This window comes from Hyla sarda, chromosome 1, assembly GCF_029499605.1.
Source record: "Hyla sarda isolate aHylSar1 chromosome 1, aHylSar1.hap1, whole genome shotgun sequence".
NCBI classification, from domain to species: Eukaryota; Metazoa; Chordata; class Amphibia; order Anura; family Hylidae; genus Hyla; species Hyla sarda.
This window is the reverse complement of record NC_079189.1, coordinates 316,805,726-316,828,082: the sequence shown is the minus strand read 5'-3', so window position 1 is coordinate 316,828,082 and position 22,357 is coordinate 316,805,726. Positions and strand designations below refer to the sequence as shown.

At 42.4% G+C, this 22,357-nt stretch overlaps 1 protein-coding gene across 1 annotated transcript in view; it reads right to left on the bottom strand.

Annotated features, from left to right (window-relative positions):
* Positions 1-21,171, bottom strand: part of LOC130272514 (A-kinase anchor protein 2-like) — a 150,582-nt gene extending 129,411 nt beyond the window's left edge. Inside the window, exon 1 of the mRNA XM_056518377.1 lies at positions 20,902-21,171. The gene's annotated coding sequence lies outside the window, so the exon portion shown is untranslated. The remainder of the gene's footprint in view (positions 1-20,901) is intronic.
* Positions 21,172-22,357: the final 1,186 nt, after the last annotated feature.

Sequence of the window (22,357 nt, the reverse complement as noted above, 5' to 3'; positions counted from 1 at the left end):
GCTTGTGTTTCATAATTCTTTTGTTCTGAACAGTTTCTCCATATTCTTGCTAGTTGTCCGAAGGGAATATTCACTTTCCAGCTTTTCAAGTAATCACTCAAAAAATGCAGATATTCATTTGCATCCACTGATTTAAAATGGGTTTTTGTGTGGAATTTATTATTCTTTACGTAAATCTCTAAATCTACGAAGGTGATATTATCTTTTTTTTTTTTATAGTTTCAGTGAATTGCATATCCCCAAAACCTTAAAAAACTCATAAAAACATTCTTTACTCCCCAGCCAAATAATTATAAGATCATCTATGTATCTTTTAAAAAACTTTATGCATGATAAAAAATAACTATCTTCAATAAAAAGTTTTTCAAAGACCCCCATGTACAAGTTTGTGAAAACTGGTGTGCATTTGGCGCCCATCGCCGTTCCTTTATGTTGTATAAAAAATTCCTCATTAAAAGTAAAAAAATTCTTTGTTAATATAAATTTTAAACTTTCTATTACATTGGGCATGAATAAATCTTCCTTAAAAATATCCGCTACAACTCTCGCACCTTTGTCTTGTGGTATATTCAAATACAATGAAACAACATCTAGCGTTACTAACCACATATCTTCATTCCATTCGAAAAGCTGGCCCGAATCTCGTAAGTAGGAAGGAAGCGAAGTTACATAAGGTTGGAGAATACAGTCTCTATATTCTCCTAGGTGACTGGTCAGCGAATCTACCCCTGCAATAATCGGGCTTCCCGGTGGTTGTAGACAAATAGAAAAAAGTCTGAGGAGGTTTGCTACATTGTGCAAAAGAGAGAGCTTTTATGAAGTTAAACTGGATACTCTATCTCCAAAAGGTTTTAATGAAATGTTAGAACGAGTGTGAGCCATTTATGATTTTAACATAGAATATAGTATTTTACAGGTGTGTCTTTTCCATTCATCTGTCATTTCCGGTAACAGAGGTGAACTAGGAGCATTGATTGGTGTATGTCATTCCCTGAGGAAGGAGGCAACTCCGCAACGCGTCAGAATGTTTTATATGTATTTTTTATGTTGTGCGCAATAAATGTGACCTATATTCAACAAGCGAAGCCTTCGTGAAAACTTTCTTCACAAAAATACGGAGCAAAACCATAAAAATAAGAAGAGAAGGGAATACCTCCAAGAAAACAGCTGGAGGAACAAAAGTGGGACAGAAAGCTTGCCAGCATACCGTTAGAAGTGATAATTCAGTTGCTGTGTGGGAAGGTGTGTATTTTTTCAGCAATCTTTTTTTTATATAGTATACTGATATTATAGGTATTACAATAGGAGGTAAACTGCAGCAACCTGCATGCAAAAGCATCGTATGTTGATGCTGCCTTCAACATGCGATGGCCTCTGAGAGGCCATCGTATGTTGAAATGATCGTATGTCGGGGCCATCGCAGGTCGGGGGATCACTGTACACAGACTCTGCAACTCTGGCCAACAGCTTATTGTAGAAGTGCCGAGTGTTGGACCCCCACTAATGAGACATTAAATCAAAAAGTCCCAGAAAACCATTTAGGGTAGGGTCACCCATGCCTTATTTTGTTAAGTATTTTCTTCAGCTGATTTTGCTACCCCTTGACTTCAATGGGTATGGAAATACGCAGCAGCAAATACGCAGCAAAATACGGCATGTGTGATCCTACCCTTAAACATTTTCTTTCAATTGTTGTTAAAGAGAACCTCTCATGATCTTGTAAAATGTTATAATCCTCCCAGTTCACTGCCGTCATCATGATAAACCACCCCCTGCCTTTATTTTTATTATTTGTTAGTTTTCTACCTTGATATTGCTCTGTATTTTCTGCTCAGTCTCAGTCAGATTCACAGACTGGGAAGGGGCGTTATCCAGCAGGCGTGATATCATCTGAAGCCACACAGCCAAGAGCAGTTCAGTGTGAGATGAGCTCTGATTGGCTACGGCTGCACACACCACCATCAGCACTCCAGACTGCATTTCCTGATTATGGACTTCTGCCCGGCCAGCAGGAGTCCAAAGTCTGTGCAGGAGATAGGGGGAAATGTGCTCTGGACAAGTAAAGAGACACCTAGTGGCAGCTTTTTTAAACACAAATAAAACATAGAAAACTTCATATTTTTTTAAACAAAGTACATTAGAAATATTTTTTATTTACAATAAGGAGTGAAATAGCAAAATTAGTTGTAATGACACAGCCCATTTAAGGGATGTTTTATATGAAATGTGTTGTTACTGTTCTTATTATATATGTATGTTCTATACCCTATTTTAAAACATTTACCATCTATAAATTATAGTAATACATTTTTGTTCTAATATGTTTAAAGTTTTTTTTTAATCCACTTTGTAAAGTTAGGTTAAAACTTGTTAATGGAGCTGGAGCTGGTCCAAACCTCTAGTAGTTAAGCTAATCTAGTGATCATTTACATATATGCAATTACTCTTTATAAGACTTGTACACTATGCTAGATTTAGATGTATTTTCCTGCCACCTGCTGATACATCTCTAGCCCACAAAACTGTTTCTGCTATTTACCTCACTGCATGTGTTCTCCATAGAGATCAATACAAGCTATGGAATAAACCAAGCTAACAAACAACTGCTGTTGTTTACTTCTTAAATTCGGATTTGTATATATATATATATATATATATATATATATATATATCTCAAAAAAATAAAGGGAACACTTAAACAACACAATGTAACTCCAAGTCAATCAGACTTCTGTGAAATCACACTGTCTACTCAGGAAGCAACACTGATTGACAATCAGTTCCACATGCTTTTGTGCAAATGGAACAGACAACAGGTGAAAATTATAGGCAATTAGCAAGACACCCCAATAAAGGAGTGGTTCTGCAGGTGGTGACCACAAACCACTTCTCAGTTCCTATGCTTCCTGGCTGATGTTTTGGTCACTTTGAATGCTGGCGGTGCTTTCACTCTAGTGGTAGCATGAGACGGAGTCTACAACCCACACAAGTGGCTCAGGTAGTGCAGCTCATCCAGGATGGCACATCAATGCAAGCTGTGGCAAGAAGGTTTGCTGTGTCTGTCAGCGTCGTGTCCAGACCATGGGGGCGCTACCAGGAGACAGGCCAGTACATCAGAAGACGTGGAGGAGGCCATAGGAGGGCAACAACCCAGCAACAGGACCGCTACCTCCGCCTTCGTGCAAGGAGGAGCAAGAGGACCACTGCCAGAGCCCTGCAAAATGACCTCCAGCAAGCCACAAATGTGCATGTGTCCACTCAAACGGTCAGAAACAGACTCAATGAGGGTGGTTTGAGGGCCCGACATCCATAGGTGGGGGTTGTGCTTACAGGTTGTTTGGGATTTGCCAGAGAACACCAAGATTGGCAAATTCGCCACTGGCGCCCTGTACTCTTCACAGATGAAAGCAGGTTCACACTGAGCACATGTGACAGACGTGACAGAGTCAGGAGACACATTGGGGAACGTTCTGCTGCCTGCAACATCCTCCAGCATGACCGGTTTGGCGGTGGGTCAGTAATGGTGCGGGGTGGCATTTCTTTGGGGGGCCACACAGCTCTCCATGTGCTAGCCAGAAGTAGCCTGACTGCCATTAGGTACCGAGATGAGATCCGCAGATCCCTTGTGAGACCATATGCTGGAGCGGTTGGCCCAGGGTTCCTCCTAATGCAAGACAATGCTAGATCTCATGTGGCTGGAGTGTTTCAACAGTTCCTGCAAGACAAAGGCATTGATGCTATGGACTGACCCGCACATTCCCCAGACCTGAATCCGATTGAGCACATCTGGGACATCATGTCTTGCTCCATCCACCAACACCACGTTGCACCACAGACTGTCCAGGAGTTGGCGGATGCTTAAGTCCAGGTCTGGGAATACAACCCTCAGGAGACCATCCGCCACCTCATCAGGAGCATGCCCAGGCGTTGTAGGGGGGTCATACGGGCACGTTGAGGCCACGCACACTACTGAGCCTCATTTTGACTTGTTTTAAGGACATTACATAAAAGCTGGATCAGCCTGTAGTGTGGTTTTCCACTTTGATTTTGTGTGTGACATATCCAGACCTCCATGGGTTGATAAATTCGATTTCCATTGATAATTTGTGTGTGATTTTGTTGTCAGCATATTCAATTATGTAAAGACGAAAGTATTTCATACAATTAGTTCATTTATTCAGATCTAGGATGCGTTATCTTAGTGTTCCCTTTATTTTTTTGGAGCAGTGTATATATTGTGAGAAGGTGAGAGGTATCGTGGAGGATGGGCGATATGTGTCATCAAGGCTCCTGGCTTTGGTGAAGTAAGAGCCGGTATTCATTCAGTGTCTGTGCTGCGATGCAGACTGACACTATGGCCATAGTATGGCTGGAAGGCCAATCCGGGACAGCTCTTACTGGGAATGACCAAGTGTAGGGTGGCGGTCATTCCCCACAATCCAGGTGCCTTTTGTTGGCCTTAAAGGCAACCTGTTTCACCAGCTGAGGGGGATTTGCTAGTTGTAGCTCATACTGCCAGAGAGAGCTGCATGTGGAGTTCGTCCCTGCGTTTTCTCTAAGGTTGGAAGATGGTGAACAGCCTGCCTGGAGGCCTGGAAAAGACTTGCTTGATGCCACATGGCATGGACTCAGGTGTGAACAAACACCTAATGAAATAACAGGTGGACTTTTGTTACGTTGTCCTTTTGTTCTGAATTTAAAGACTGTTTGCTGTGTGCCAAGTGTGAATAAAACATTGAACTTTGATTTGAAAAGTACTGTTTCCTTGCCTCTAAACTGCAACCGCACCTATCTGCAAGAGCAAGTCATCACAATATATAGACTTAAATTCCTTTTCTGTCATAAGGCAGATTCTCTAAACCACAGGCCTCAACCAAAGAACACAATATATGTACATATACATCTGTACATTATGCTTTGCTAATGTCGAATCTACATCCTACTACATTTATGATCGACCAGATCATACTACTGTAGCAGAGTTGATTTCACACAGCAATGCCAGGCCACTCAGCACCTCTTTTAAAGAGAACTTGTCATCAGTTTTATGTTGCCCAAACCAGGCAGAATAACATAGGTCCAGGCAGCGCAATCCTGCTGCATTTTTAAGCTATGAATACACTTAACCACTAGGGTGTATTAAAAGAAATCTGTCATCAGAATCACCCGCAGTAAACCTGTTACACAGGCTTGTAGTGCGGATGATCCTGATTCTTACCTCATTAAAAATGGTTCAGCAGTTAGTCAGATATCTTTATCTTTAGTTTTATGTTATTCCCTGGCTTGGGGCTCAGTGGGAGGTCCGCATCAGCGCGGACTCGGCTATACGTCATTTTAGCCGGGCGGAGCGGCCGCCCGGCTCATGAATATTCATGAATGTATCATCGCAGTCTAACTCCTTGTTTTTGGTCACGTGGGGAGCGCCGCGCATTCGCCGCGTTCCGTACACCCGGAAGCGGCGTTCTCCCCCCATCATCCTCCCATCATCATCCTCCCATGACTCCCATCATGCTCCCTCTGCTCTGACTACCATCATCCTCCCTCTGTTCTGACTCCCATCATCCTCACATATCGCATACTACCCACACCGTCCACCTGAACTCACTCCCATCATCCTCACATATCGCATACTACTCACACCGTTGCTCTGTGCTCACTTCCATCATCCTCACATATCGCATACTACTCACACCGTCCCCCTGTACCCAGTCCCATCATCCCAACGCTGCACTGACTCCAATCATCCTCCCTCTGCTATTACTCTGCTATGACTTGCATGCGCGGCGCTCCCCACGTGACCAAAAACAAGGAGTTAGACTGCGATGATACATTCATGAATATTCATGAGCCGGGCGGCCGCTCCGCCCGGCTAAAATGACGTATAGCCGAGTCCGCGCTGATGCGTACCTCCCACTGAGCCCCAAGCCAGGGAATAACATAAAACGAAAGATAAAGATATCTGACGAACCGCTGAACCATTTTTAATGAGGTAAGAAGCGTTTTAATCAGGATCACCCGCACTACAAGCCTGTGTAACAGGTTTAGTGCGGGTGATTCTGATGACAGATTTCCTTTAACCCTTTAAGGACCCAGCCATTTTTCACTGTAGGACCCGGCCATTTTTTGAACATCTGACCACTGTCACTTTAAACATTAATAACTCTGGAATGCTTTTAGTTATCATTCTGATTCCGAGATTGTTTTTTCGTGACATATTCTACTTTAACATAGTGGTAAAATTTTATGGTAACTTGCATCATTTCTTGGTGAAAAATCCCAAAATTTGATGAAAAATATGAAAATGTTGCATTTTTCTAACTTTGAAGCTCTCTGCTTGTAAGGAAAATGGATATTCCAAATAAAAAAAAATTTGATTCACATATACAATATGTCTACTTTATGTTTGCATCATAAAATTGACGTGTTTTTACTTTTGGAAGACACCAGAGGGCTTCAAAGTTCAGCAGCAATTTTCCAATTTTTCACAAAATTTTCAAACTCACAATTTTTCAGGGACCAGTTCAGGTTTGAAGTGGATTTGAAGGGTCTTCATATTAGAAATACCCCACAAATGACCCCATTTTAAAAACTGCACCCCCCAAAGTATTCAAAATGACATTCAGTAAGTGTTTTAACCCTTTAGGTATTTCACAGGAATAGCAGCAAAGTGAAGGAGAAAATTCACAATCTTCATTTTTTACACTCGCATGTTCTTGTAGACCCAATTTTTGAATTTTTACAAGGGGTAAAAGGAGCAAATTTATACTTATGTTTGTAGCCCAATTTCTCTCGAGTAAGCACATACCTCATATGTCTATGTAAATTGTTCGGCGGGCGCAGTAGAGGGCTCAGAAGCGAAGGAGCGACAAGGGGATTTTGGAGAGTACGTTTTTCTGAAAGAGTTTTTGGGGGGCATGTTGCCTTTAGGAAGCCCCTATGGTGCCAGAACAGCAAAAAAAAAAAACACATGCCATACCATTTTGGAAACTAGACCCCTTGAGGAACGTAACAAGGAATAAAGTGAGCCTTAATACCCCACAGGTGTTTCACGACTTTTGCATATGTAAAAAAAAATATATATATTTTTCACTAAAATGTGTGTTTCCCCCCAAATTTCACTTTTTTTGCAAGGGTTAATAGCAGAAAAGACCTCCCAAAATTTGTAACCCTATCTCTTCTGAGTATGGAGGTACCCCATAAGTATACCTGAAGTGCACTACGGGTGAACTACAATGCTCAGAAGAGAAGGAGTCATATTTGGCTTTTTTTTGCTCGGGGGGCAAGTCGCATTTAGGAAGTCCCTATGGTGCCAGAACAGCAATAAAACCCCACATGGCATACCATTTTGGAAACTAGACCCCTTGAGGAACGTAACAAGGAATAAAGTGAGCCTTAATACCCCACAGGGGGTTTCACGACTTTTGCATATATAAAAAAAAAAATCCCATTTTTGCAAGGGTTAATAGCAGAAAAGACCCCCCAAAATTTGTAACCCCATCTCTTCTGAGTATGGAAATACCCCATGTGTGGACGTCAAGTGCTCTGCTGGCGCACTACAATGCTCAGAAGAGGAGGAGCACCATTGAGCTTTTGGGAAAAAAATTGTTTGGAATGGAAGTCAGGGGCCATGTGCGTTTACAAAGCCCCCCGTGGTGCCAGAACAGTGGACCCCCCCACATGTGACCCTATTTTGGAAACTACACCCCTCACAGAATTTAATAAGGGGTGCAGTGAGAATTTACACCCCCACTGGCGTTTGACAGATCTTTGGAACAGTGGGCTGTGCAAATGAAAAATTAAATTTTTCATTTTCACGGACCACTTTTCCAAAAATCTGTCAGACACCTGTGGGGTGTAAATGCTCACTGTACCCCTTATTACATTCCGTGAGGGGTGTAGTTTCCAAAATGGGGTCACATGTGGGTATTTATATTTTTGTGTTTATGTCAGAACCGCTGTAAAATCATCCACCCCTGTGCAAATCACCAATTTAGGCCTCAAATGTACATAGTGCTCTCTCACTCCTGAGCCTTGTTATGCGCCCACAGAGCATTTTACGCCCACATATGGGGTATTTCTGTACTCAGGAGAAATTGCGTTACAAATTTTGGGGGTCTTTTTTTCCTTTTAACGCTTGTGAAAATAAAAAGTATAGGGCAACACCAGCATGTTAGTATAATTTTTTTTTTTTTTACACTAACAAGCTGGTGTAGCCCCAACTTTTCATTTTCATAAGGGGTAAAAGGAGAAAAAGCCCCCAAAATTTGTAGTGCAATTTCTCCCGAGTTCGGAGATACCCCATATGTGGCCCTAAACTGTTTCCTTGAAATACAACAGGGCTCCAAAGTGAGAGAGCGCCATGCGCATTTGAGGACTAAATTAGGGAACGCATAGGGGTGGACATAGGGGTATTCTACGCCAGTGATTCCCAAACAGGGTGCCTCCAGCTGTTGCTAAATTCCCAGCATGCCTGGACAGTCAGTGGCTGTCCGGAAATGCTGGGAGTTGTTATTCCCTGCTATGGGGACCGTGCGCCCGCAGGGTGATCTGTATGAGATGGCGGCCTCTGCCCTCAGCTCATGACACCCACGGGCGCATGGTTCCCATAGCGGTGGAATGAATGTAATGTCAGCCGCAGCGCTGAGATCCCCCCACGAGCGCACGGTCCCCATAGTGGGGAATCAATTACATTATAGCCGAAGCATGAATAACATTTACAGGAACCAATGGTAGGGGGTGGGTGTGTGCATGTCAGCCAATGGAGCTGTCTCAGTCAAGCACTGGAAAGTGCTGAGTCATGTACAGTAACACATTATACGGCAAAACACATTCCATGACAAAACACCGGCATGATATAGATGGCTATGCATTCTGTGCGGAGTCCATAGGAAAAATGAACAGGTTCATTTTTTTCTGCGGACACAGAAAACAAAATTTCTGTGCCGGAAACATCTGGTACGGAAATTCTGCCGTGTGCAGAGCGCAGCAGAATCCTGTTGAATTCCACGGAACTCTGCTGCAGTGGAATTTCTGTGCAGACATTCCAAGCGGAATTTGGCACGAAAATTCCGACGTGTAAACATGGCCTTAGTGTATTCAGTTAGCCCAAGAAATTAGGACACATGCTAGTGCATGAGAGAGTCTGTCTACATCTACAGTATACCTATACAAAGACACGTCTGAGTCTGAGAACAATACGCAACCTTAAAGGGACAGTGACTAGAGACCAAATTCTGCTTCTCCTAAATCTAAAGTTGTACTACCTAGCATCTGCATTGTATTGAACTGCTTCAAGAGTTTAGTAAAGTTTACAGTTGTTCACTGAAACCATTATGTCAGATGTCTTTTTCCATCTTTATTGGAAAGAGTACATTGTTGGCTCTACTAAGGAATTTTGGTTTACACCACTCAACCAAGTGACACATCAGGGTCTACTACCCTTATCATTGCTACACACAACAAACCTACAAGCATCCCTCAGTACAACTTTAAAATGGGCACAAATGTTTTCCTGATTCCCCATGGAATAACAATTTTGGAGCATATTTTCTTATTACAGTCCTTTTAAAGTCATACACTGTCATTATTGACTGGGTGTGTCCAGTACAACAGATCCCAAATCAATATAAGGCATTGTGAACTATTGAAACAAGGTGTTGTGGTTTCCTTCCACTTGGCGTAAACATGTGCATTCACTTTTCTGATAGGTAATTTATGCACTTTGAGCCTTTGGGAATTGTCACGCCCCCTCCCATAGGCTTGCATTGAGGGGGCAGAGAGTGACGTCACACAGGGGTGGGGCCATGACGTCACAATGCTCCGGCCCCGTGATCGACAGATTTTAACGGGGTAAGGCGTGGAAGATCACGGGGGTCCCCAGCGGCGGGACCCGCACGATCAGGCATCTTATACCCTATCCTTCAATGTGTTTAATAGTAAAAGTGGCAGCTTTCCAGCAATAACTTAGCAAAGTTAGATAGAAAGCGACTATGTCATCATAGACTCAAAGCTCAATGGAGGAGACTTATCAAAACCTGTGCAGAGGAAAAGTTGACCAGTTGCCCATAGCAACCAATCAGATTATGTCTTTCATTTTTTTCAGAGGCCTTTTCAAAAAAAATGTAAGAAGAAAAACTTTTCCTCTGCACAGGTTTTGATAAATCTCCCCCATTGTTATAGTTTTTTCTAAAATTCTTCAAAAGTGTATGCCACATCTTCCAACACAATTTTATTTATACCCCAGAACATACCTGAAGTGAAAACAGAACACTGCTTACTTGCCTATCTTATGCTTGCAAGTGTATATCTGAGATTTTATTTTTCGTGCTTATATAAACTGGAAAAAAAACAGACACAACAAGTTCTACCTGTTATTCCTTAGGCAATGCAAACTATCTGAAAGTTACTCAGGATATATATATACCACAGTGAAAATGCTATGGTGCAAAAAGAGAGGTCTATTGTGCTCCAAGGGAATGGTCATAATCGTGGGGGTCTCAGCGGTCAGGCCCCTGCCAATCAGCTAGTTATCCTCTATCCTGTATGTGGGGGATAACTTTTAATCTTATGTTAACCCCTCAAAGAATGAGTAAAATAAAAAAAAAATTAAAAAATGCAACATATTATTTGTATGCTATCATATGCTATCATAAAATCTGCAGCATTTATAGTATGTGTGAACATGCTCATAAGGCTCCGAAATAATTAAGGCCAGTAGCTTCACACGTCAGTCATGTATAAGAGGGTGGAAAGAAGTTAGATCAGTATGGCAGTTAGTGGAGTGTGGTTGGAGAGTTGGGATGGGGTGAAGTTTAGAAGTTAGGTTGTACATTGTTAGAAAATACAGTCCAAAACTTACTTTACAGATATCTAAAGAATACTTCAGACATTTATATAATACATAATTCCACTTTAACTTTTGCATTTGCGCCCTTCAAATGACATTTTGTTTAATAATTTCATGGTAAATCCATCATGTGATTGTCATATGTTGGAACTGTAAATAATATGATACTGGAGATTTGCACCATTTGACCTCAATGATCTGGGTTGGGTGCTTTTCAAAGTCATTGGTTCTCTAGTGTAAGTTTTGTGTCTGAAAGGTTCTAGAACTTTATAGTGCTGTGTCTTTGGTTTTATCCAGATCTTTCCTTGCAATAATTATTAGAAGCCTCCCAGAATAACATGTGTAGATCAAGTGCTTTCGTTGTGACTGCCTTTGAACTCTACCCACAGCTGATATACTGTAGGAACAGATGTCTGCATAGGCAATGTAGGCAGTGAGAATTCCTAAGTGATGTTGCAGATGAGCGCTGCTGTTTTGCTGGGAAGTGGGAGGGTGGAATTTCCTCCAAAAGTTGGAGCCTTGACAGATAGCCTGCCATGCGCTCCGACAAATACTTTGTGCAACTACTCCCTGGAATGTGTTAGTTTAGGGGCTTATTGTAACAAGTTCTATTTCATGTATGTCCACCACAGGATATGATTTTATCTGCTGGGAATGAATTATTTTTCTCAATGGGAACAATCTCATTATGCTTCTCAGGAAAAGGATATGCCATAAATTGTTCACATCTGTGCATAAAGCTGAGATGAAGTTACACTTCAAATACCACTAAGAACAAAGAATCATGGGTAGGATTTTTTTCTATTGCTGCTGACCCTCAAGCCACATATTTCACTGGGAGTACAACTAATGATGGAGTGAAATGATCGTGGTCGCAGGGGGTGCAACTGAGCCAGCCCGGGGAAACCAAAGTGAGCACAACCTATAAATGCATGTGCGTCTCTAAGATGCACACACAGTTTGACTATGCAGCTGAATGCTGCTGGTACTTGGGGGCAGTGTGGAGGGCCTAACTACTATATGGGGCAATGCGGAGATCCTAACTGTGAAATGGGAACAAAGGGTGGCCTAACAGTGGCGTTGCTACAAAGGGGTTAATCTCTGCCATCAAACATAAATAAGTCAGACAGGTAAATTTTCAGAACATATGGGTGTGTCTATGCATTGTGAGTGTTCCAAGAACCTCACTATTAAATATAGTTCATAGAAAATACAGAGAGAAGGCTTAATATGCGCAATCTTCCGTTTATATAAAAATACTTCACAATTTACAACTCAATGTAAAGCATATTTATCCAAGTGCTAAATCCATAGTCTATACTGTGTAGGCATGTATTCTTTCTTTATTTCACTCCATTAGGAGCCTTTCACTTTGAAGCCTATTTTACAGTCGTTACACAGCAGAGTGAGAAAAGCTCACACCCACATGAGCATCGACGACATCAAGTCTCCCACTTTTGCCACCCTCAAGATCTAGTGCTGCAGCTTCTTTCTTGTTTACACGGTACACCAGTTTCCCCCTTTTGTAAGCAAATAGCGGAGTAAACAATGAAGGGAATGTGAGAGCAATAACACCAAATTTAAAGGGGTACTCCCGTGGAAAACGTTTTTTTTTTTTTAAATCAACTGGTGCCAGAAAGTTAAACAGATTTGTAAATGACTTCTATTAAAAAATCTTAATCCTTACAGTACTTTTTAGGGGCTGTATACTACAGAAGAAATGCTTTTCTTTTTGGATTTCTCTTCTGTCAAGACCACAGTGCTCTCTGCTGACCTCTGCTGTCCATTTTTGGAACTGTCCAGAGCAGGAGAAAATCCCCATAGCAAACATATGCTGCTCTGGACAGTTCCTAAAATGGACAGCAGAGGTCAGCAGAGAGCACTGTGGTCGTGACATTAGAGAAATCCAAAAAGAAAAGTATTTCCTCTGTAGTATACAGTCCCAAAAAAGTACTGAAAGGATTAAAAAATTTTAATAGAAGTAATATACAAATCTGTTTTACTTTCTGGCCCCAGTTGATGTGGGAGTACCCCTTTAAGACACCTGCTCCCCATTCACACCTGAGACCTTGTAACACTAACAAGTCACATGACACTGGGATGGAAAATTGTTAATTGGGCCCAATTTGGACATTTCCACTTAGGGGTGTACTTACTTTTGTTGCCAAGGCTTAGACACTAATGGCTGTGTGTTGAGTTATTTTGAGGGGGCACAACATCAAACACTGTTATACAGGCGGTGCACTCACTACTTTACATTGTAGCAGAGGGTCATTTCTTCAGTGTTGTCACATGAAAAGATAGAATGATTTTGCAGTCACTAGAAGGTGTGGGTGTTGGGTGGCTCTCAGTACGTGTGTTGCTGTTGGTGGTGTTATAAGATGGTGTAGAACACAGGGAGGGTTGAAGGGTAGGCTAGTTGGAAGTAGTAGTCTCTTGGAAATGAAGATGGTGATGTCACGTGACAGGGTCGTATAGCTAACCTGATGGTCCCCTATATATCCAACAATCATTTTGTCAAATGGGTTACTTCCATGGTGTACAGTGTAGGGAAAATAAGTCCAGACACTTGTATAACATGGAAACAACTTAGAACTTTACTAAATGCTTTGTGCAAATCTAAGTAAAACAAGTCTTTTTTTTAGCACAGAGCGTATTGTTAGACATATTAAGCAGATAAGTGACGAGTTGGTTACAGTCCCTTTAAGAGTAGCTTTACTAGCAGATATACTGACTGGAAAGTCTCTGATTTACTTTTTGCACATGTAAGTGATATTAGTAATGTAGATGCAGGTGTGGATAAGAAACTCGAACAGTCCAATTTGTTTTTCTTTACTGTGAGGGGCAGAGATTCCGGGTACAGCAGGTGCTGCCGTTGCAGCTACAGTAATGCAGTTCCAGGCAGAAGTCCAACTAAAGAATGAACATGTTGAATCTTTTAGACCTGTGGCGGAAATTCCATTACAGAAATCCAGCAGTGTGCACAGTGCAGCAGAATTCCCTGGAAGATAATGGAAGGTTGCTGCACTTGAAAAAAAATTCTGGGCGGAAATTAGTGCAAGGGGCCTAAGAGAGTGTTCTCCTCCTCTAGCTAGTAGATAATCCTGAAAGGAGCTGAAAGGAGTGTGGATTCGGGTGACAATTAAGGTGAAATCCTCCAAACTCTGTTCAGTGCTGTGACAACTGCACATGTGACCTAGATAAGTATCAGGTGATATGGGACTTACAACTGGAATTATAATACTTGCAACAGGATTTGTGGCTTGCTTGTAGAAGGCTTTAAATTGAACATGATAGAGGACAGGGTAGGCCTGGACTTAACTGGACCTAGACTCAAGACTAGATGTATGTGTACCTAGCAGGAGCAGAGGTGAGATGTTGTTCTGGTCTTGGCCAGAATAACATTGGTTTTGGGTCAAGACCTCTGGGCACAGAGAGTTATACTATCCACACAGCCTTTTTGGAAACCTATGCATAGAAGCCTGGGGAGCATGTTATGTGACCAATTAATCACTCATCTGATACAGCTAATGCAAAATACTTAACCCTTACACAGTTGTGAGACCTCAGTGTATGCTTTAATGGTAATGTAATACACAGAAACAGTTATACAGGTGAACGGACAGTAGCCCATACACAGATTTAAACAGAAGACAGTGATGACATAATGCTCCAATTATCCCACCACTGCATGTTTCCTAAGACTATTAGAAAATAAAAAATCTCATGAATTCATACCATCAATAGTAACATAGTTCATAAGGTCGAAAAAAGACATCAAGTTCAACCTATATCCCTAATAAGTCCCTACTGAGTTGATCCAGAGGAAGACAAAAAACCCTCATACTAGAGGTAAAAATACCTTCCCGACTCCAAATATGGCAGTCAGAATAAATCCTGGATCAACCTTATGTCCATATAGATCTAGAATCCATAACCTGTAATGTTATTTTTCTCCAAAAAAGCATCCAGACCCCTTTAAATTATTTTACAGAGTTCACCATGACCACCTCCTCTGGCAGAGAATTTCACAGTCTCACTGCTCTTACACTAAAGAACCTGCGTCTGTACTGGTGCAGAAACCTTCTTTCCTCTAGACGTAGAGGATGCCCCCTTGTTATAGATACAGTCCTGGGTATAAATAGATCATGGGAGAGATCTCTGTAAGGTCCCCAGATATATTGATACATAGTTATTCGGTCTCCCCTAAGCCTTCTTTTTTCTAAACTTAATAACCCCAATTCTGCTAATCTTCTGGGTACTGTAGTTCTCCCATTCCCCATATTACCCTGGTTGCCCGTCTTTGAACCCTCTCCAGCTCCACTATATCTTTCTTGTAAACTGGTGCCCAGTACTGTACACAGTATTCCATGTGTGGTCTTACTAGTGATTTGTACAGCGGTAGACTTATTTCCTTGTCGTGGGCATCTATGCCCCTATTGATGTACCCCATGATTTTATTTGCCTTGGCAGCAGCTGCCCGACACTGGTCACTACAGCAAAATTTACTGTTAACTAAGACTCCTAAATCCATTTCCATGTCAGTCATCCCAAGTGTGCTCCCATTTAATACATAATCCCAGCCCGGATTTTTCCTCCCCATGTGCATAACCTTACATTTATCAGTGTTGAACCTCATCTGCTGCTTCCCAGCCCAAACCTCCAACCTATCCAGATCCATTTGTAACAGTGCACTGTCCTCTATTGTGTTTACCGCTTTACAGAGTTTAGTATCATCTGCAAAGATTGCTACTTTACTATACTATGGGTGAATGCCATCTGGACCTGGTGATTTGTCTATTTTGATTTTTTTGTAGGCGGCACTGTACTTCTTCCTGGGTTAGACAGGTGACCTGTACAGGGGAGTTTACCTTATCTCGCTGTATTTCACCTGGCATTTCATTTTCCTCGGTGAATACAGTGGAGAAGAACTTGTTTAATATATTTGCTTTTTCCTGATCCCCATTTATAATTTCTTCTTTATCATTTTTTAAAGGGCCTACACTTTAATTTTTTGACCTTTTTGCTATTTATGTAGTTAAAGAACATTCTGGGGTTAGTTTTACTCTCTTTGGCAATGAGTCTTTCTGTCTCTATTTTTGCGGCTTTTATGTTTTTTTTAAATATTTAATTTTTTTTCTATAGCTCCTATTCAGCTAATATCCCCCCAGTAATGTTTCAAGACTATTTATAGGGGTATTCCAACTTAAAACACTTATCCCATAACCACAGCTCTAACGGCTGGCTTATAGTTTTCAACAGCTGGAGGCTCCCTGTTTGGTAAACACTGCTGTTTACTGATGTCTCATTAGTGCATAGTGCTGAATATTGTGCTAAACACTTGTGCTGGATATTTATGCTCCTTTTGCAGCTGCTGAGCAGAGCTGACACACTGTAGAGTTCAGTGAACAGAGCTGGGGGGGGGGGGGGGTTGGTCTCAGCCAATCACAGCTCATCACACACTGAACTGCTCTTGGCTATGTGTTCAGAGCAGCATAGCAGAGTAACGGTGGAAGTTTTCTCAGATGATGTCACGCCTGCTGGGGAGTGCCCTTTCCCAGTCTGTGAAGCTAACCGAGACTGAACAGAAGATACAGCACAATATCAAGGTAGAGAACTAAAAGATAATGAAAATAAATGTAGTTTATCATGATGGGGGGTGATGAACTGGCAGGATTAAAACATTTATGGAGATCATGAATGGTACTCTTTAAGGGTACTTTTCCCAGCCTTTAACAATCTCTTTTGACAGCAATGTTAAGCAATACAGGAAACCTTCTTGTATTTTATCATTTTTATTCCAATACATATTCTTTATATGTGTAGATAAATAGTTGTGGATCATTAGGTGATGATTGTGCAATACAATCTGTTTTGTGTAAATAAACCAGTATTTCAAGTAATGGAAAAAGCTTCTATTTCATTTAATTTTTATTTCCCTTGAAAATTCTGTATTTCATTAACATAGGTTTAGAGAATAATGCTAATTTTCTCCTGGTTCCCACTGTAAAAAAAATAGCGTGGGAACATTTTTCATGAAAATAACAATTTCTTCTACGGTAATTCAAGTTTACAGGACTGCCATGGAAGTTTCATACTTCATGCAAAATAGAACAATTTTCTCCCAGAATAAGGGCTCACAAAGCTATCACTAGATAATACTTTTTAGTATTTGTACAGTATCTGTGCAATATTGTATCTCCAAATATTTCAGGAATTTTCTAATGAACCATCTGTGCTATTTCCTGTTTTAACACAATGGTAGCTCCTACTATTATGCTAACTCCAGAGATGATCCAGATGATTGATCTTTCCTGACTGGTCATTTATAACTTATTCTATCAATATGTCATGAATGGAAGTTAAAGGAATCCCGTACAGTATTCTGCGCAGCTTTAATGCACAGGATTTCAAGCTGTGTTCAGTCATTCAGTATATTGAAATCTGCAGCAGAAAATCCTGCGCATCAAATCTGTGCAAAATACTGTACGTGTGAATAGACCATTAAGTTGCCTCTAGTACCAATCATACCATGCCCAAAATCTTCAGTGAATTATTTGTAAGTGGAGATCAAATGCAAAATCTTGTTGAAACTGAGGGGCTTTTGCACAATTCCATTCCAGCAGGGTATTTTGCTCCCTATAGCTATGTTGATACACACAATTTCGCTGAGTATTTTAAGTAACTTTACAAATATAAGATGGTTACTTTGGGTACTCAAGGGAGCTGTCTGTTTTCCTGCATACCCACCAATCAGTTCTTATGACTGGGGGAAGCGTTAGGAAACGTTAGGAAGCGTTAGAAACGTGTAGCATTACATGCCAGCCATTCAAATGAATGGCCTTCCACTTAAAAACTGGATGCAGTAGGTCCACAAGAGCATCAGCTGCTATTACTGAGACACTCCCTGTTCTAACACATCTAACCCTAAAACAACCTCCTGAACTCCATATAGTGTTAGCGTGTATGATATTTAATTAAAGTCTAGACCAGGGGTAGGCAACCTTTTGGTAGTGCTGTGCCAAAATTTGTTTCGAAGTCTCTTGGTGTGTCGGCAATGTGGGTGTGGCTTGCTGTGGGTGTGGCTTGCTGTGGGTGTGGCTTGTTGTGGGTGGGGTTTGTGGGGATGGCTTGTCACAGGGTGGGTTTTTCACAGAATTATTATATTGTTCTCACTGTAAGCACCTTACAGTGAGAACAACCATTTTAACTAAGACCTGTATAATACAAATCATTCCACATCACAATCAGTCCACATCACAATACAGACCCCAGAATCCCCACCTGCCATAATACAGACCCCAGAATCAGTCCACATCATAATACAGACCCCAGAATCACCACCTGACATAATACAGACCCCAGAATCAGTCTCTACCATATACAGACCCCAGAATCACCACTCACCATAATACAGACCCCAGAATCAGTCCCCACCATAATACCGACCCCAGAATCACCACCCACCATAATACAGATCCCAGAATCAGTCCCCACCATAATACCGACCCCAGAATCACCACCCACCATAATACAGACCCCAGAATCTCCAGCCGCCATAATACAGACCCCAGAATCAGACCCCACCACAATACAGACCCCAGAATCAGACTCCACCATAATACAGACCCCAGAATCAGACTCCACCATAATACAGACCCCAGAATTAGACTCCACCATAATAGATACCCCAGAATCATACCCCACCATAATATACAGACCCCAGAATCAGACTCCACCATAATACAGACCCCAGAATTAGACTCCACCATAATACATACCCCAGAATCAGACCCCACCATAGTACAGACCCCAGAATAAGACTCCACCATAATACAGACCCCAGAATCATCACCCACCATAATACAGACCCCAGAATTAGACTCCACCATAATACATACCCCAGAATCAGACCCCTCCATAGTACAGACCCCAGAATAAGACTCCACCATAATACAGATCCCAGAATCCTCACCCACCATAACACAGACCCCAGAATCAGACCCCACCATAGTACAGACCCCAGAATAAGACCCCACCGCACTCTAGACGGTGGCTGTTTCTTGGATAAGACTATTCCTTAAACACAGCGAGGAATCAGTGTACTGCTGTGGTGGTCAACCTAATAATCAACCTAATAACATTGATGTTGTGGCCAACATTCCTTTAGCTATCTTGGTGAATCATAAAGGAGAAGATATCATCAATGAGTCATGAAATAAACTTCTACACAGACCCCAAAATAGTTATGAGCTTAATTCTTATACCACATCCAGTGACAAACAACATTTAAGAACATTGAGACTTATATCTACATCTGACGACAAGCTAACATTATATGTGTCCAAAGTAAGCTGACAACTTCTAACACTACAGTTCTATACAAAGACAATATCACCAGTAAAAATACTTTATTGAAGGTGCTGAGAACACTGTACAGGAAGCCCCTGAGGCATGTTGATCCAATAATATCTCCTTCAAGTAAGGTCAAAGTAAATCACCTTACAAGCACTTTACTGGAGTGAAATAATTTCCATCACCTGAAGGGTTAACATCTATACCAGTTGTACGCACATCATTAGATTAAGAAGCCGTATGCGTTGTCAAGTGTGAGACACTAATATAAAAATGGATTACCGACTCTTGCTCAGCAGAAGCTGCAATAACTGTGCAGTTTCTAAAAATACGTCCTTCAATCACCCTCTGTAGACTTGCAATGTGAACGTATATTTCCTTTGGAGACAGAGAGCATTATAAGCATCTTCTGCTGAGCATCCGTGACATGACACTGCTAGAATCTGCCGGCTGCAATGAGGTTTTGATAGTATAGCCAAACTCAGCGCGAGAACAAATAAAATCCAATACAATAAAGATTTGTGTATTACTGTATTTTTCGCCATATAAGACGCACTTTTTCTTCCCCAAAACTGAAGGGGGGGGGGGGAAGTTGATGCGTCTTATAAGGCGAATACACACCTATGACGGCGGTCCCTGCGTCCATCCACGGCCGGGACCCGCCACTAATACAGGACATCACCGATCGCGGTGATTCCCTGTATTAACCCTTCAGACGCGGCGATCAAAGCTGACCGCCACGTCTGAAGTGCAAATAACACTAACCCAGCTGTTCAGTCGGGCTGTTCGGGATCATCGCGGCGTCCCGAACAGCTTACAGGACACCGGGAGGGACCTTACCTGCCTCCTCGGTGTCTGCTCGGTGCCAGGATCCCCTGCATGGCCGGCGCTCTCCTTCGTCGTCATCACGTCGTCCCGTCATCCAATAGGAGCGGCGTGCGTAGCGACGTCATGGCGGCGACGGAGAGCGAGGTTACGGGGCAGCAGAGACGCTCCGGAGCGACGGGGACACCACGGGGACAGCGATGGAGGGCAACATCCAGGGCAGCGGTGACGAGCGGTGACGGGTCCGGAGCGGCGGGGACACGTGAGTATAACCTCCTATACCAGTGGTCTTCAACCTGTGGACCACCAGATGTTAGAAAAAACTACAACTCCCAGCATGCCAACGGCTGTCCGGGCATGCTGGGAGTTGTAGTTTTGCAACATCTGGAGGTCCGCAGGTTGAAGATCACTGTCCTATACTTTGCATTGTATTTGGTTCAGAATCTTTATTTTCTAGATTTTTATCCGATAAAACTAGGTGCGTCTTATATGCTGGAGCGTCTTATATGACAAAACATACGTTACATGTTTCTGCTATTTTCATATACTACAACTTTGGACTGATTGATAAGGTCCCTAAGAGAAACTTAAAATAAGTTTGATATAGATTTTACAGCCCCTGTTATATGTAAAGGCTTATACGTATGCCATAAAATGACCCGCAAAATATAGCATACTATAGTACGAATGGCATAGTACAGTAACAGTAACATCTTATTTTATGTTGGGCATGATTGATAGTAAAATTAGGAAATCCCCCACCCCCCGCTGTCCTCTAGTGTCATTGCACCTACCTGACCTCAGCAGTCTAGTTTTGGTACAAGAAGCTGCAGATGCTGCAAAATGATTGCTGCATTCTGCTAAAAGTACTGTACCTTGGTCCTTGACGTGTTGGCTCCAAATAGATGTCCTGTATCCCTTGGTGTCTCTTAAAACATGATAAGAATTTCCTGTTTCGGTGGTGGGAAAACAACTCAAGAACTGCAGCAGCAGGCAGCCCTCCACTTAATGTTGTTGCAACTCCTCCAGCCACAGTTATTTAGTTGCAGCCCATCATCAGTGGGTGTGGATGTTGCTCTGGACAGTGTGTGGGCATATGCAGCAGGACTGTGACTGCTATGACATTGAGCTTGCTTGTCTCTTGACTAGCGCCCTGCTGCTCTTTCTCACTAATAAATAAATAAATGAATGGGCTGGCTGGAGGTTTCTCACTCATTCCAGTACAATCAAGTTGTGTGATCCAGAGTAGAAGGAGTGGATGTACACAGTGGGACCAGATCCAAAGCTGCTCACATTACAAGAGGCTTGCCGGGAGAAGCATTACTGCATTGTGCAGCTATTATGTCACAGACAACTATTAAACAGGGAGAAGCAAAACCCCGGCTGGTAACATTCCGTCAGCTGAACATCTTAAAGGGGTATTCCAGGCAAAACCTTTTTTATATATATATATCAACTGGCTCCGGAAAGTTAAACAGATTTGTAAATTACTTCTATTAAAAAATCTTAATCCTTCCAATAGTTATTAGCTTCTGAAGTTTTCTGTCTAACTGCTCAATGATGATGTCACGTCCCGGGAGCTGTGCATGATGGGAGAATATCCCCATAGGAACTGTACAGCTCCCGGGACGTGAGTCATCAGAGAGCAGTTAGACAGAAAACAACAACTCAACTTCAGAAGCTAATAACTATTGGAAGGATTAAGATTTTTTAATAGACGTAATTTACAAATCTGTTTAACTTTCCGGAGCCAGTTGATATATAAAAAAAAAAGTTTTGGCCTAGAATACCCCTTTAACCCCTTCCCGCTATTGGACGTATGCATACGTCCAGGCGAATTACACGTTCGCGCAAATGGACGTATGCATACGTCCAAGCGATCTCCTGCTCTGCCGCGGGCAGCGCAGAAGATCGCGGGTGGGACTCAGCTGTCAATCACAGCCGGAGTCCCACCGCAGCTGCCGGGGCCGCGATCGCGCCGGTCCCGGCAGCATTAACCCCATAGATGCCGTGATCAGTTCTGATCACGGCATCTATGGTGTTTGCAGGGGGAGCGCTCTCCCCCTGCCCATCAACGGCGGCTCCGCGATAAAATAAGGGGGATCGAGGGTGTCCAAGACACACTCGATCCCCCTTGAAGAGATAGGCCGAGCGACCGACCAATAGCAGACTGGGGGCGGGGGGGTTAAAGTTCGGTTCCCCCCGCTATGCCCACCCATCGGTGTCCGGGCACAGCGGGGGGAACCGTGTAGTAGCGGCGGCGGTCACTTACCCGGCGGCGGAGCTCCAGATGACGGCGGCGGCTGTGATCACGGCGGCGGTGGAGGTGAG